Below are 18,199 nucleotides of genomic sequence, written 5' to 3'. Positions count from 1 at the left end.
ATGTTTCTACTCATTATACACTTACCAACCAAATGAATTGAAAATTTGAGAAGACAGTTATTAAAAGATGCTTATCGCATTTTCTTACAGCACTTTCCACATTGAATGCAAATTTTTGAAAGTTATCTCAGTATCTATGAGACTAGGTCTTGAGGCTGGTGATCTTTAACTATGTAGACTTGGTAATTCCTTCCTACTGGTGTTTATTTTGACCATGAAAAAGCACTTAATCATACTCTCAGTCTTCTCTTTTGCGTTTAGCTCCCAAAGCATTGAACATAAACACAAAGCTCCTCCTCCTAGAGTCCATTTTTTAAACAGTCCATGGAAACAGAGTCGCTGTCACCACAAAGCCACAGGGGTCTTCTCAGCATTGCTTTCCTACCTCTGGGCTGATCTCAGAGCAGCCAGGGCAATGGGCTGGGGCTCCCATGTACTGAAAAATATCATTCCTTGTAATGTCTTCTAACACTGGGAGGGTAAAACAACATTCACGGTCCTAGAAAAGCCCAACTACAGTTGTCTATACTCAGTTACTATCTGTATTAAAGAGCAGGCCCAGTGGCCAGCAGACCGAGGTTTGAGTTGATGCAGGTCCACATTTGCTAGAAATATTCTTCCATGTGCCACTGGACAAGTCAGTTCAGCTCTTAGGTTAGGGTTTTGGTCATGAAATGGTGATAATTTAATGATCTCATTACACTGTGGTGAGGAAGTGGCTGCAGATAGCCACACCAGTTTCCATTGTTGTTGTGAAGGCAGAAATCATATGAGTGAGCCCCTTTAAGAAATGGTCATTTGCATATTATGAATGAGCTAATTATTATCAACTATTTTTATCAATTCATTACTGAAAACTTTATATGGTTGAGCTATTTTACATACTTGATCTTAGCCAAAAGGCAGAAAAATGATGAGCTAAATAATCCAGTTGAGAGTCTATATGATATGATGCTTTATGTTCTCGAAAGTAAACAGAATCAAATGGCAGTCTACGGTCAATTTGCATACAAGATTTACATGGCTCACAGAACCCAGAGCTGGTGGATAGAAAGGCGTATTGTCTGAATCAGAATTCTTGCTCTGAAATTTACCTAGCTGTGTGATCTGAGGCAATTTTATTAACCTGGTTAAACTTTCTAATCTGCACATATATCTTGGATTGCTGTGAGGTCCGGCTGACTTTAAGTCTGCTCAAGAGTTAAGGTCCTTGCCGTGTTGATAGTAAGTTCTCAATAGATTGTAGGTACTTTCATAATTCATCCATTTTTGGTTGAATGCTTGGTTTTTCATACTTTAACATCTCTGAGTTTATGATGCACGGGATCATACAGCTTCTGTTGTCAAGCCTCAGTCATATGCAAATGCCACTGCCTGAGCATGGCAAGCATGGTCGCAGGTATCCATCTTGTTACTTCCATTGACTTGGCATCGACTCTTGGTACTATGCCATTGAGTTTGTCATTAAATGGCTTAGAAAAGATTACATTATGATTCAGCATTGAAATGAAAAGTTACTGTACACATAAGAAGTCTCATAAACAGCACTGGCATGTAAATTTATCAATGAAGTAAATATTCATCATTAGAAGGAAGATAGAGATTTCACATTTTCTCAAAGAGACAAACAAATGCTACGTTTGCTTAGAAAGAAAGATACCCTCTCAAGGAGATGAAACGTGATGTTACATTTTGTTACTGAGATCATTCAAAAGAATTGACCTATTTCATGCCAAACAATACAACTAGAGGGCAGGAGAGGTCACCAAATGCATCTTAATGAATTTCAAAGCCACAAGAGTATGATGTGACCAATCCACACATTGCAGGGATATCTTTAAAGGTGTTTGAGATAATTTAACAGTGGCAGATTTAAAACATTTCTTGTTTTAAATATGTTTTAAAATATGATGTTTCTTAAAATGAGTGACATCTTTGATTTGATGAAATGTGGTTTTACTATTAGTAGAAAAGGACTTTGATTATACAACCCTACATCCTTACAGCAGAGAAGATGAAATAGGACTCTAATGCTAGTCTTTCCTTCACTAAAAGACTTCAAGCTCTCAGTTTGAATTGATGAGGTTTTACTTTTCTGATTAGTTACTTTGGCTTGGAATTGTTCTGCTTAAAAATAGCAAAGTGGTTGATATGGGAAACTCAAAAATTGGAAGAAGCACTGCATGATGGAAAAAATAAAAGCCAGCATGCATTTGAGCAGCTCCAAAGTCATAACTACATGAGTGGAACACTTCTATGCAAGCCAGCAGTATTTGGTTAGCAATGCATGAGAAGGAAGTTCCTAGACTATTTAGTTGGACTAGAAAGTATCTTTTCTTAGGCAGCAATGCCCTTGCCCTTGACCATGCACCGTGCCAGAGCAGGAAATGAATTTTCCAATTGGACAAATGGCTGGCAAAGGCAAAAGCCATAGCTTTCTGGGGGGACATAGCATACCCCAGTAGAAAAAAGTGGCATCCTATTCTGCTGCCACATTTGTGAGGAGGATTAAAGTATTTTAAAAATCTGATTTCCAAGACTATACCATTAAGAAATTATTACTGTTTTAAGTCCTTGGAGTTCCAAAGACTCATTCGAGTCCAGGTAGGGAAAACCTCATAAAATGGGTAAGTAAGCCCTCCCTATGGCCTCATATTGCGGCTATCCTTACAATAGCTGGAGAGGATACAGAATCTAGATTCAAATGTTCAGACTCATAAGCCTTCGTAATAAAGGTTTTCCTAAGCAACTCATACTTGTGTAATATTGCTTGCTTCAGTTTCTTGGCTTAGCCTGAATCTGAAGCATAGAGTGATCTATGAAGGTAGTAGCTTGTACTTACTAATTATCTTTTTTTGTGTGTTGATTAATATTGGGGCCTCTTGATTTACAAGCACAAAAGAGGGAGGAGAAGGGAAGAGCTGATTAGCGCTGGCCAGTACAGGAACCTACAGTTAACAAAGCATGCAGGATTTATGTTCAAAGCAAGCAGGATTTATTCTCCTTTTCAGTTATCCTGAGCACTAAGTACTCTCAGGTGGTGATGGGCGGTGGCCATGAACTTGAAAGGTGAACATAAGGAACATGGGAAGCCATTTTTCAAACAAACCTTGCACTTTTGATATGCTGTCTGTTCAACAAAGCCACTCTGAAAATTGCTGGGGTTTTTTTTTTTTTTTTTTTGGTTAGTAATGAAGATCCTATCTCAAAGTGAGCAGAGAGGCAAGTCAGTCTTAATGTAAGAAGGTTGACCTTGCTATACCATGGAATTTTGTCTTATTTGCAAGGGTGGGGATCAAGAAGAGAAAATAAACCCACTTTTTACAAAAATTCCATGAGTTCACTACTAACGGAAGTTGACTTCAAGCAGGATGGACCCCAAGCATAATTTACAGAGGTTCTGATGGGGTGTCCTCTGCTGAGTTCAGCTAACCAGGCAACACAAGCTGGGTTTCAGGGGAAGGCTCCCTTCTGACAGTAAACTACCCACTTATGATAGAAGAATAAAAGTTGTCCACAAGAAAATGAACCTCAATACCCTCATCATAACAGTCTGGGTAACTACACAACAGTCTGGGTAGCTAACTTCCCTGACATTCCTTCTCTCTCAGTTCACTTCTGAATTAGGTAAACATCGAGTCTACTCCTCACATTGAGTTCATTAATTTCCAGTCTGATCCTACTTTAAACCAGGCTTACGAACTCAGGTGAGGAGAAGAGGGAAGTCAGGGTGAGTGGGGTCCATAATGAGCGGTGTTTCAAGGGTGCAACCACTGGCAGATTGCTGAACACTGTCTCAAGAAGATCGGCCCGAAAGCAATTAGGCAAGAAAAATAAAAGACATATAACTTGGAAAGGAAAAAGTAAAACTGTCACTATTTCCAGATGACATATTATATATAGAAACGTTTAAAAATGCCACCAAAAAACTGTTAGAACTAATAAACAAATTCAGTGAAGTTGCATCATGTAAAAATCAATACAAAAAATATGTTGTATTTCTATACACTAATAATCACATATCAGAAATAGAAATTAAGAAAACAATCCCATTTACAATTGCATCAAAAAGAATAAAATACCTAGGAATAAATTTAACCAAGGAGGTAAAAGATCTGTACTGAAAACTTTCATGAAGGCATTGATAAAAGAAATTAAAGACACAAATAAATGCAAAGGTATTGAATGTTAATAGATTAGAAGAATTAATATTGTTAAAATGTCCATACTCCCAAACTAACCTACAGATGCAGTGCAATCCCTATAAAAATGCCAATGACATTTTTCATAGAAATAGAACAAATAATCCTAATATTTGTATGGACCCACAAAAGACTCTGAATAGCCAAAGCAATCTTGAGGAAGAAGAACAAAGCTGGAGGCATTATGCTCCCTGATTTCAACTTATATTACAAAGCAATAGTAATCAAAATAGTATGGTATTGACATAAAAACAGACATATAGATAAATGGAACATAACAGATATCCCAGAAATAAACTCACATACATATGGCCAATTAATTTACGACCAAGAACATATAATGGAGAAAGGACAGTCTCTTCAATAAGTGGTATTGGGAAAACTGGATAGCCAGATGAAAAAGAATGAAAACTGAACTACTATCTTACATCATACCCAAAACTTAACTCAAAATGAATTAATGACATACATCAAAGACCTGACACCATAAAACTCCTAGAAGAAAACATAGGTGGCAAGCTCCTTGAAATCAGTCGTGGTAATGACTTTTTTTGGATCTGGCACCAAAACAAAGGAAACAGAAGCAAAAGTGAACAAGTGGGACCACATCATACTAAACAGCTTCTTCACGGCGAAGGAAACCATCAGCAAAATGAAGAGGCGACTTACAGAACAGGAGAAAATATTAGCAAATCATATATCTGAGAAGGGGTTAATATCCAAGATACACAAAGAAGTTATGTAAGTAATTAGCAAAAAATAAATAATCCAATTAAAAAACAGGCAGAAAATGTGAAGAGATATTTTTCCGAAGAAGACATACAGGTGACTAATAGATACACAAAAAGATGCTCAACATCACTAGTCATCAGGGAAACGCAAATCAAAACCACAATGAGATATCCTTACACCTGTTACAATGGCTGTTATCAAAAATACATCAAATGAGTGTTGGTGAGACTGTGGAGAAAAAGGAACACTTATGCACTATTGGTAGGAACGTGAAATGGTGCAGGTCCTATGGAAAACAGTATGATGGTTCCTCAAAAAAATTACAAGTAGAACTACCATATGGTCTTACCATGTAATCCAGAAATGCCACTTTTGGGTATTTATTCAAAGAAATCAAAAACACATATTCAAAAGATATCTACACTCTCATGTTTATTGTAGCATTATTTACAATAGCCAAGATATGGAAGGAACCTAGGTGCCTATCAGTGGATGAATGGATAAAGGAAAGGTGGTACATATATACAATGGAATATTACTCAACCATAAAAAATAATGAAATCTTGCCATTTGCAACAACATGAATGGACCTTGAGGGCATTGTGCTAAGTGAAGTAAGTCGGACAGGGAAAGACAAATACTGTATGATCTCATATGTGAAGTTTTGGGGAAAAAAAACAAAAAACAAGCTCATAGAAACAGAACAGATTAGTGGTTACCAGAGGCAGCGGTAAAGAGAGGGTACAAACTGGGTGAAGGGTTAAAAAGTACAAACTTTGGTTTATAAAATACATGAGTCATGGGATGTAGCGCATGGCATGGTGATTATAGTTAATAATACTGTACTGCATATTTGAAAGTTGCTAGAAGAGTGAATCTTAAAAGATCTCATCACACACAAATTTTTCTAACTATGTATGATGATGGACGTTAACTAGACTTATTGTGGTGATCATTTCTCAAAATTTACAAACTTCGAATCATTATTTTTATACACCCGAAACTAATATGATGTGTCAATTATGCATCAATTAAAAAAAAGACAAGCCTAGTGTTACTGAAGTGAGCAATTTGGAAGTGAAATCCAGTTTTTAATGTGAAATCTCTTGATTTTAAAAGTTGGCAACAAGTTAAAGATTTTTAAGACCATTGTGTTGGCCAAATAAAACATATCTGTAGGCCAGATATATCTGAAGGGATAACAAATTCCAACTTCTGGGAATTAGAAGCAAAACAAAACCCATAATCCCCAAAAAACAAAAAAAATGCCAGTGTGGTAATTCAGACTGCTTTCCCTCTTTTCAGTCCTCCAGGAAGCAGCACTACCATCTTCTTACATTTTCCCCAGGCTCCCCCGCTCCCCACTTGTGTGAGGCTGTGTGCATGTGCATGCATAGGTAAAATGGCCCTAAAGGGGGTTACTTTTCATTATTTGCCCCAGCTCCATTTCTGATCCAAGTCAGAGAATAAGACTAAATTCTCAACTGTTTGTCTTCTACTCCTGGGAGAGCTAATTGCTTGCCCAAAGCTATTATATAATGGAAAAGGAAGACATTCGACCCTAATGGATGTATTCACTTTCAGGCAAAAAGAATCAAGATTTAGGGGGCTCTGGAGGAAGCAAGTTTCCTTGCCAACAGCTGGGTCTTGGGCTTCAGTTGCTCTGCTGAACAGAATGAGTGACTCTGAAACTGCTCAAAGCGAGTACCAGAGGCCGGGAGACTTCAAGGGAGAGAGAGTCGCTGTAAGATGGTGTGACAGGCTCTCCTTTGTGTTCTAAAGCAAGGCAACTAGGAGACAGGCTTCTGGGAGTCTCATGAGCCCACTGCGCTCCAGCTCACAGAAGGTCTTTGTCAGGGTGCCTGAGGGTGGGCCTCGGTCATGCATTGTCGGCTCCCAACTCCATCTCCAGGGCCACAACCCTGACCCCCTCACACCACACCTCATGGCTTTGCAGCATACCCCAGCCTATCTATCTCCCTGCTGCTAGTCTTCCTCCTCACCCCAATCCCCCCATCCAAAACATCCCAACCACTCCAACATCTTTTTACTCAAAAACTTCTCACTGCTTATAGAATCGAGTCCTCATGCTGACATTCCAGCTTTCCCTGATCTGTAGGGGTCATGGCCTCACTACAGGCGTGCAATACATGCCTGCATCACTACAGTCTGGCAATCCAGAGGGGGTTTGGGATGAGGACAGCTTACATAGATTGGCCTGCTATGTGCTGTGTGTTATGTTTTACATATGCGGTCTTCTTTTATCCTCCCAACTGGCCTGTAATATTAAACCACCTCCACTTCACAGATGAGGGTGTGAAAACTAGAAAGGAAGGAAGCCTCGTCCTGGTTCACAGAGTGGGGCTGGGATTTGAATCCAAGCTGTGGGGTTCCATGCTTTCTCCTCAACTCTGGCCTGGCCTGCAGCCTCCCCTGCACTCCAGGCTCATACATCAAACTGCTTACTCTGCGTCTTCACTTATTTGTCTCATAGGCATCTCGAGCTTCTCATACCCAAATACCCTAATCTTCCTTGCCAAATCAGCTCATCCTGCAACTTCCCCGTTTTATTAAATAGCGCCTTACATCCACCCTGTTGCTCAGGCCCGAGACCTCAGAGTCATCTCTGATTCCTCTCTTTCTCTCGACACTCTAAACACAAGCCAGCAAGATCTATCCAGGATTTAACTGCTTCTCATCACTTTCACTGCCACCACTCTGGTCCAAGCCACCAGCATCAATGTCTAGAATATTACAATGGCCTCCTGAGAGGTTTTTCTGTTTCTACACTCACTCCTCTTATTTATTTTCAACAGAGCAGCCAAAGGATCCTTTAACAATAACTCTCCATTTTACTAAAATATACAGTCCTTACAATGGCGCACAAGGTCCTGTTACTTCTGCCCTTATCTCCGTCCCTCACTCATTCAGCCCCCGATGGTCCTCACACTTGCCCAGCATGTTCCGGCTTTTGGGTTTTGCATTCTGCTGTTGCCCTGTCTGGAATATTTTTTCCCCAGATGCTGTTCTTGTCTGTTCCTTCATCTCCTTCAGGTCTGATTAAAATCTACTTTCCCTGACCACCCTGTTTAAAACAGCGGCTGCTTTTCTGACACATCCCATCCCTATTTCTTTTCCCTGCTTATTTTTTTCTCTATAGAATGTGAGCTCCCAAGGGGCAATGGTGGTGAAGTCTAGTTCCATAATTAAGCCAATAGAAACAAACTTTGAAACCTTTTTCACTCTAGGATCAAGATGATTTCCTTATATCGGTACCTGGGGAAGAGTTAGCTCATGGACTTCTGTGTCACTTCTGGCCAATGGTCAAGCCACATCAGCTCTGTCTCAGTTGACTGGTTAACGCTGGGCATGTCTTTCTCCATGGGGCATAAGGTACTGGGCAGAAGGGACAAAGCTTTGCTTACCTGGGCACCTCTCAGAGGGTCTGCATACCATCCATTACCTCTCAGGGCAGGCACTCAGCAAACACATGTCAAATTGCATTAAGCAGTGGCCACCCTGTTGGTGTTCTGTTTATTAAAACTACCAAACTGGGAGTCGACAGATTCACTGACATGGTCCTGACAGCATATGATTATCGTGGTTGATTGTGATGCTGATGCCAGTCTCCCTTCTCCCTCACGATTCTCCTTTTCGTTTTTCTACATTTTAGCTCAAGATGAGAAAAATGGAAGAAAAGACTTTTTTCAATTTCTTTTTCTTTTTTCACATACTTCCCTAATAATGTAATAGGATTTTATTTGATTCGTGTTCTGCATATAGTAGTACTAAGAATAATGATTACCATATATACTCTTTTGATAGATTATGCTGGTACTACAGTTTTAAGAGTGATTTGAATAACATTTTTAGAAAAGGCACAGGCTTCATGTTTAAAACATCTGGTGTGAATCCTAGACCTGCCACCTTTGAGCTTTGCAACTTTGAACAAGCTCTTTAATTCCTCTGACCCTTGTTTTCCAGATGCAAAATGGGCACAATAATGTTTATTGATTGTGAGGTTTAAAGATTCATGCAAAGTGCCTAACGGCACCTGGACTATAGTAGTAATTCAAAAAGCAGTAACTAGCGTAAGTATTATATGTCAGGCATAATGTTAGGTACTATGGATGCAGAAAAAATACTGCAGTGTTTGCACTCAAGGAAACTGACATGAAAACAGCAAAACCTCCATATCACATTATCAGAAAGAGATAGAAGTACAAGCTAAGTGTTGGGAGACCTCAGAGGAAGGGGCCACCCATCACTCTGCTTGGGGTTATCAGGGAAGGCTTCTCAGAAGAGGTGAAATCTGAACTGAGTCTAGGGAAATGAATGACACCGTCTAGCAAACTAGGTGTGAATGCCATATTCAAAGGCCCCAAGAATGCAAGTGCATGGTAGGTGCCAGAAATACTGGATTTAGCACAGACTTTGTCCCAAGTGACACTGATGGGAAAAGAACACAGCTGAGGTGAGACCAAAGGAGAGAAATACCAGGCGTGATGCTGGGAATGAAACCCTGGACCCCTGACTAGGGCTAAGACATGCCCTTGGGGGCGGGAGAGAAGTGGGCACTGAGAAGTCTGATGCCAACATAGGACAGGGTAGGAGGGAGGGCGAAGGAGGAAGTTGACAATGGAAGGCTGAAAGTCACCTCACAGGGACTGTGACCATCGGGCTGAAGTGGACCACCACTCCCGCACCACCGGCCACCCACTTTTGCTTCCTTAGCACTTAAATCTTTGGAAATTATTTTATATGTTTATTTGCTTATCTTTTTTCCATTTAAATAACTTTCTCCCTCCCCTTTCCTCCCAACAGAATATAGCTTACATGAGAGGAAACGTCTAACTTGTTTTACCACTAAACCCTCACCGCTGTGCAAACAGCCCTCATGGACTCGGAGTCAGCCATGTGTGTCAGAGCAGCCTGAGAGAGATCCTGGGAGCAGCTATGTTTTTCTTGCTCCTTTTATTAGATGTTTTCTGTTTACATTTTTAATTATGCTATTTATATTTTTAATTGATATGTTTAATCACTGCAGGCTGCCTTGATTCTTTTCTTTTGGAAGAAGGCAGGCTATATCTTTTCACGAATATTTCGTTACATTTTGAACACAAAGCATTAGAAATCTTTATTGTATATAAGATAAAAATAAATGAATCAGTCGTCATCTTCCAGAAACAGTCCCATATGAGCTCCCGAGCCCACCCTGGAGCAGGACCCACCCTTGCTAATTAAATCCTGATCATGTTACTTGGAAAAAACTCAAGTAACAGTAATACAACATCTATTAATACGACTTCTCTGGTTTTCAGGCTATCTGGTCCTGAGCACAGCACCCATTTCAGGAACTTTCTAAGTTCGGTTTGGATTATTACTTTCTGCATTTCACTCACTATACCTGCAGCTTCTTAAATGGTATCTCTTTGGTATAAAAATGTTAGGTAAAGTCATTCTTCCTTGTTCAGATTACTTTTTCTCCCCCTCTAAGTTAAAATCCATGTTCCCCTGGGTCAAATTACATGGCCACTCACATACTGGTAGAAAATACACATAAGAAAAATCACTAGCATGTTTGCGTAGTCATGGATGAAGTAAACATCAGTTAATAAGTAAAAGAGGTCATTGCTTGGGCAAACCCATCCTTTGGGATTCAGTTTAGGCTCTGAGTATGAACTTGAGCCTGAAAAGCCTTCACCTTGGAAAACCCATGGACTTTTTATATCACCACCAACCACACACTCTCACTGGCCTCTATCTTCTGCCTCCAAACCACTGGGGAAAATGTCCCCAGCAATTCCAATCACTCCTGCCTCACTTGTTAATGAATACCAGAAAGGGAAAATTAAAAAAAAACTGGAAAGTGATGTTAAAACATAGGCCAAGTTTTGGGCAGCTGGAACCCCAGTCTCTTGACTTGGGCAGTGTGCAGTGGGGAGAGGTGCAGGGTGCTCCTAAGGTAGAATTGGCTTGGGAATCGAATGGCCCAATGCCAAGCACACTTGACTCAGTTTACCAAAAATGTCTATGTTTTATGAGATGAATCGACCGTGCTGTGCAGGCATGAGAAACAGATGGCCTGTCTGCACAGTGTCAATTTTTATTTGGTGTTGTGGGAGGCAGGGAAGTAACTGATATTTTTACCCAATGTTAATGGCCCTTCTTTTCTATTTTTTTCTATTACTTTATAGAATTAGGTCTATAAGAAGATTCGTGGCCACAGTTTTTTGTCCTTCAAATCTCAACCCAAATTAATGAGTTACAATTGTAGCCAACACAGTATAGTTACTATGGACCAGGCACTATCCTACGTGCTTTGTTCTTATTAACCCATGAAGTCCTCACATCATTCCTGTGAGGAAGACCCATTAACATTTTGCTAATGAGAAATTAACACACAGAGAAATTAAGTAACTTTCCCAAGGGCACATAGCTGGTAAGAGGGGCTGGGATTTGAACCCAAGGCAGACTTTAAGTTGAGGTGTGCACCTTAGGACTATAAGATGCCATGCATCTTGGAAGCTAATGATTTAGAAGTGATTGCAACATGGGAGGCAGGAAAAAAAATTATAAGCAGGTTATTATAATCTTATACTCTATACTGCAGATATTATTCACCACTAGCTGGGTGGCTGCTTCAAGGACTAAAAATGGCATGGGCTGGCAAAGGTGGCCTGCTCTCATCGTGTTGGCATCTTCAGGCCGCAGTTGACAGGAATGAGCTGTGAGCTTTAAAATGCCTTTGCCTTCACTTATCCCTATCGACAGGGCCATTTGTCAGTGGAGCACGTTTGATGGGTCAGTTGCTGGGAGAGGCGACAGCAGGGGCCCTCACAAACTCTTGGGTTTGTTGTCTCCCTGACATCCTTCTTCTCCAAAAACAACCAAATTGTCTCTGAAAATAGGTGTGGCTCTAAGCAGACTAAAAAGCAGAAGCTTAAAATGATCCTGTCTGGGTGTGTGGGCACCTCCAGGTGATTTATTTATTCCTCCTCTAGAGGGAGGCCCTCAGTCTAGGCATGCATATATTCAAATGCACAGTATAAATACATGGCATTTGTGGTGGAAAACAGGAGAAAAGAGGCAAACCTATCCATCCCATGCTAGGAGTACATCTTCTTTCCTGTTAATCAGAAGTCATAAGAGAAACAACCTAAGCTGTTATTCGTTCTGTGCTTGGTCTTCTTCACCAGGCATGGCAGTGGGGATTAGTCTCAAACTCTGCCCCAGCTGGATTATCTTAGCCCCATTTTACAGATGGGGAAATGACGCTCAGAGAGATTGAGTAATTTATCCAAGATGACACAGCACTAAAGCAAAGGAGCTGAAAGCAGAATATAACTTCCGAGATTTTGTTGCTTTCATCTTATAAAAATATTAATAACACACTTGGTCATTAACATGAGTTAATGACCTATTCTAAGCACTTACCCTGTCTTCATTAAATCCTCAAAACAACCTGATGAGGTAGATTATTACCCCTATTTTGCAGATGTGGAAAAGTACTAGGCATACAATAACCATCATTGTTTATCTAAGGCTGATGGGGGTCTTTGGGATGTGGGGTTTTCAGTTTTAAAATTGGGTCAGTCTCAGGCAAACCAGGATGAGCTCTCACCCCATAAGTGGCAGAGACAAGGTGGTCACAACGCCAAATACTGTGCTTTTTACCATGGTATTCTGCTTCATTTTTGTCCTTCTCCTGTATTTTGTCCAAAGATTTAATAGAAACAGAAGTGAATTGGGTGGGGGCTTTTGTGGTTACAGGTTCTACCAATGTGTGTTCACATGACACCCTTTTAGAAGGGTATCCAAAAGGCCACCTCTAATCTACTACATCAGCAAAACCCCTCCCAGCAGCCCTTGGAAGTCCAAACCATATGAAATTTCAGGACTCCCCAGCAACTAGAAGAATCAGCTTCACTGTTTAGTTAGGAGGAGCCCAGCTGATGGCAGGAGTGCCTGATAAATACCAGCGTTGCTCCCTGGGGTGATGTCGAAGGATTCCATCACTGAAACCAGATGTGAAGTTGACAGTGGTTAATGAGGGATGGTTGAGGGCTCAGGCCCAGTCCACATGCCAGGGCAATCTTTCAGAGACGACAGGAGAGTTTATCCATTCCCTGAGTCTTTGGCATCTTTCGAATGACTGAGTGTTTTCCCTGGACACTTTGGGGGAGGGAAAGCAGACAATTCCCCTACTATGGATGATTTGAATTTTCCAACATCTGTCCATGGATTAGGGGTTGTGTGTGGTAGTTATGGTGGTGGTTTGGGGGAGAGTGTCCTCTTTTTGGTTAACATTTGGTCCCTGCAATTCTTGGTTTCATTCGGAATTATCATCTTTACTTTTTAAAACATTTAGAAATAACCAAAGTCTAGCTTCTCATTTTTGAGAAACCGGGCTGTGGATCAACTACACTTTCTATTTTAGAATTGACTAGGAAATGTTTTTAGGGTAACTGGGAAAGGGTGGGTTGCATGGTGGTGAGGGTTTCTAGGCAAATATCGAAACTTGCTGCCCAGTGAGGTTTTCCGAATGGCTTTGAAAGCATCGGCCTAGCTTTTGAGCCACCTGGCATGCGTCTTGAGTGCCTTGAGTTTTTGTGAAGTATGCACAACCCCAGGGGCTGACCAGAGGTTGCTTTAGCTCAGTGTGGTGGTAGATCGGGGGGATGGGGGGTGGTGGGGGGAGAAGGTGGTATGGCATTTGCGTAGAAATCATTCCCAGATGGCATTTTAAAGCATTTCCTTCATTCCTCAAAGCACATTCCATTCTAGCTCTTAGGATAACTATGAAATGCTTGAATTTCCTCAAGCCTTTTCTGGGCTGGTTGTCATGAGCCCTCCTGGATGCACTACTCAATGCTCAGATATTGAGAAAGTGTGTTCTTCCTCACTCTGTTTCGGAATGTGTCGTATGGAGATATTTGACTCTTCTGCCAAATCTTTTTGCATGAAACAAACAAAAATCCAATTTTTCCAGTCAGTTTCTAGTTGTTAAAAGAGCTTCCTCTTCCCTTTAGATAATGTTAAAAGGAAACAACCTTCCTCCTTTGGCGAATCATATTTTATTTCCCCAAAATTATGCTATGCAAATGGGGGAAGGAATGGATGCTTCTACGTGCAGAAAATGTTGACTATTATTGCATAATTCAAAACCTTTCTCCCTCTCTCCTGCCAGGCCCACCATTTGGCTATTGTTCTGCTCTACTTCTTTGGTTGGGCAAAGGCCTTTTGCAGTTGAGCATATCTACAAACTGTCTTGCCTTCACCAGTTTTTATCCAAGCTGGCCTCTCACCTGGAGTGGCGGCTGTTCAATCACATCCAACTCATTTTACCCAAACCCTGCCTCTGATCTCGTTATCTCTGTTGCAGCTTCATAGTACTCTCCCTTCTCTCTTAGCTCATTCATCCTTTTGTTCCCCAAATATTTGCGTGACTGACTACCAAAGGCTATCAAATGTAAGGCATAAGGCTAGGTACTTCTAAGCCTCTTCCCTCTCATAGTTAGCAATCTAGCACCTAAATAAGACAGAAGACAAGTATTTTCGGAGAAACAGTGATTTGCTTTACCCCAGGACCTCAGTGTTTTATTACCTAATGACATGGAGTACTGACAGACATTGTTGTGTCTCTTCAACTAGACTGCAAACTCCCTGAGACCATGCCTTTTGTGTCCTCCATTCAAATACAGTTGATGATATGATAAATATCTATGAAATACTTCTTAGTTTTATTAGAATGAAATATAAATAGTACCCTTTTTAAATTTTGAAAGCAATAGAGGTTCAGGAAAGTAAGTTTTGAAAATATAGGAAAATAAAAAGAAAATAAAAATAATCCATAACTCTACCCCCAAAGAAGACTCCTGCTAATCTGTTAATATCTAGTTTCCAATCCTTTTTCAATGCATACACACGCATACACATAAGTTTATGCTTCTGTGGTGTTTTATCTATAACTGGACATTTCCCATAACTAATAAGTAAAATCACATTTTAAAGCTTTTAAGATATACTGCTAGATAACTTATCACTGTATCAACATGCTTGTTTCCCCATCTAGTGTGTCTTAACACTGGCTGCATAATAGAATCACCTGAGACAATTCTTAAAATCCAGCCTATTAGGTACTTCAGATCAATTAGAATCTCTAGAGTGGGTGTAATATCAGTGTTTTTGAAAACTTTCCAGGCGATCCCAATGTGTAGCCATGACTGAGAACCATTACCCTAATTCTTTCCATCTCAATGATTATTTTAATTGGATTGAATCACGGGATCTGCCTAGAACAGACTGCCCACCAACCAATCATGCTGTGTGGATTCTTGAAATCTTTCACTTCACTGTTGATGTCTGGGTGACCAGGCATCCTTGTTTCTGCAGTAGCTATTGAGTTATTTCCTCATCCCTCCCTGAGGGCTGTGCTGGAAACAATCTGTGGCTAAAATCTGGGGTAGCGGGACTCAGTTGGGTAGGTCCCTCACAGAAACAGGTGGAACAGGGCTTCTTTCTCTGCTATTGATTCATTTGAACCTGGAAAAGGGGAGATGTAAAGCTCACTGTCATCCTCTTCATCTGTGTGTGGCGGGGGGTGGGGAGTGAGGTGAGGGGGAGGTGAATACAATATGCCACACAAATCACGGTTTCACCTAAAATACCAAGAGTTGAATTCTTACATTTTTATGTGTTTGTACAATATAATTAAAATATAATTAGGCAAAAAACCCACCAAGTGATTACCAATATCCTCACAAAATATCCTCCAAACATACATAGCTCAAGGGGTAAACTGAAAGATCATTTTAATAAATATAGTGGTGGATTCCTATGGTTTAAAATAAGCCACATTAAAGTTTTTTTCTGTTATCTTCAATGGTTAAAACTTTTAAAAAGAATCTATTGAATTTCCTTTCAGCTCTAACTATAAGCCTAAAAAATTAAATTCCTATTGGGCGTTACGCTGAATGCTTGATATGGAGTAGGCTTTCAGTAAATGCTTATTGAATTATAATGCAGGAATATTTCAATGATTAGATTCGTCCAACTACCTATGTAAAAATGTCTCTATTCCTGGTTCAATATCCTCATATAAGAAATGAAATAACTTTAATACCGGCCCCTCTTTTTCATCATCCTATTTATTTCCACACCCATGCACCCCCACACATACACACCCCCCCCCACACACACACTAAGATTTAAAATCCTTGAGATTCTTAGTGACTGCTTTCTGATAAGCAGTTTAGGATTTGCACACATATCAAAAGTCTGTCTCTACTATTGACTCTGCAACACTTCAGTGTCTAGCTTTGACTCCTGTAACCCAGACTGACTCCCCATACTCCTAGTTTCTATCACTATGGGCTGAAGTTGCCTTTTAGGTTTTAATCCATTTGATTCTTTTTTACTTTTACTTCTCTAGGAATTCAGTCCCTAGGGTAGAAGGAGCATAGAAAAATAGAAAAAAATAAGTGAAACCTGAACTTTGGCCACTTGCCAACCATCCAATTTATCACTCAACCTATTCATGACTAAAATCTATCACCAGAGAACTGCACTGAAATCAGTGGGGTTAAACATTTTAATCTGTCCAATTATTCCACAGGGAGTAAAGAGAGTCCCCAGATTTATTAGAACAATGTGGACTTCCAAGTTGTTCAAATCAAGCTTTTCCCATTTGCCAACAACAGACACCAGAAAGTGAAAAGTGAAACTGCAGACTATTATCGCAAACATAAAGGATTCATGTCTCTACATGATGGAGCCGGGACTCTCGTCCTCTGGATCTGAACTCTTAGGTACTTTAGATTTTTATTAATATGCTAGTCATTTTATCTGTTCTGAGTTGTTTATCATAATATAAATATAGATGAATAATGACATAGACCTCTGATAGATTAAACAACGGGACCCTACAGAAATCTTTCAAGGAAACACTAACCTAGCCACGGGTTTATGTTTCAGACAAAGAATAAGTAAAGGATTGTTATAGAGAAGGTCATATTTTGAACTTTGAAAATGATTATCTCAAGCTGCATAATGAGTTTTCAAATATGAATATGTACATTGCACATAAAATGAGACAGCAGTCTACTAGAAGAAAACCTTGGGTTTCCTGCTTTGCAGATGAACTTGAAAGCTCAGTTTTGGCCTATTTCAAATAAGGATGGACCCAGATCCATTGCAGAAATCACTCTGGATTCAGGTAGTTTCAAACACCTGAAACAATGAGTAGCTCTCTTTATTTTGCCAATTGTCTTAAAACATGCTATAAGGATTCCATTCCCACTGTTCCTCCTCGTCCTGCTTGCCTGGCAGTGACAGAGGATTTGGTTAATTATATCAGAGGATTTCATTAATTATAATATGGGAACTGATCTTCAGAAGACAACCTTTTCTATTAACTTAATTGTAATCTGGCTGGTCAGCCTATTCTTAAATTGACCATCAATTGGATTACATAAAGCTGACATTTTGAATAGGGTCTTTGTTTCTCTAGAAAAGCAGTAGATTTGGCTCACTAATGTCTCCTCTCTTAATCTGAATAGTATTGATGTGTTTGGGGAAGATGTGGTTTGTTAAGAAACAGTCCTACAGTTTAAATTAACGTATGATTTTTCCTCTGTTTAAAAATTACAGTCAATAAGGCTTTCATTGGACCTTGGTAGCACAATGGTTATTATCTTGAATTGTGATTTGAAGAGCTAGTACTAGAGAGTGGAGCTTTCTTGTCCCAGGAATAATCCAAGAGTCAAGTTTGGAGGTGGTAGAGAAAGTGGCACTCAAGGGAATGAACATTTGTTGAGCCCTGTACTACTCTTTCATATATGGTGTACTTCACATTAAATAGTAACTATCAACTCTGGGGACAAACGTTATTGTTTTCCATTGTATAGACAAAGAAACAGATTCAGAGAAGCTATGTCACTCACCCAGGGTTACACAACAATAAAGCCAACATGATTTTCATTGAAGTTGTTCATTTCTAACAGACTAGTAAATAACAGATCCAGAAATGAAAAATTGGGTCTGTAAGACTTTGAGATTACATCTTTCTACCAGTAAACGTTATCTCTAGGACTAATTCAACTCCTGGAAAGTTCATTGCATTTCTGAGGTGACCACGAATTAGATTTAGGGAAAATAAGCATAGATGGGCAGTTTGGGTCCTGTACAAAGGTGTATAGCTGAGGGCTTGAGGGGGCTGACACCCATCTGGTGCTCTGCTTTCCAAGCAAGGTGCCAGCAGAGGA

The 18,199-nt window shown here is 40.0% G+C and overlaps 1 protein-coding gene across 7 annotated transcripts in view; it reads right to left on the bottom strand.

Annotated features, from left to right (window-relative positions):
• LNX1 (ligand of numb-protein X 1) overlaps positions 1–18,199 on the bottom strand; it is a 159,938-nt gene that overhangs the window by 30,559 nt on the left and 111,180 nt on the right. The gene's annotated exons all lie outside the window — the stretch shown is intronic.

The sequence above is a fragment of the Rousettus aegyptiacus genome, unplaced genomic scaffold, assembly GCF_014176215.1.
Source record: "Rousettus aegyptiacus isolate mRouAeg1 unplaced genomic scaffold, mRouAeg1.p scaffold_m13_p_10, whole genome shotgun sequence".
NCBI lineage: Eukaryota > Metazoa > Chordata > Mammalia > Chiroptera > Pteropodidae > Rousettus > Rousettus aegyptiacus.
The sequence above is the reverse complement of the archived record's forward strand: the minus strand, read 5'-3'. Positions and strand labels throughout refer to the sequence as shown.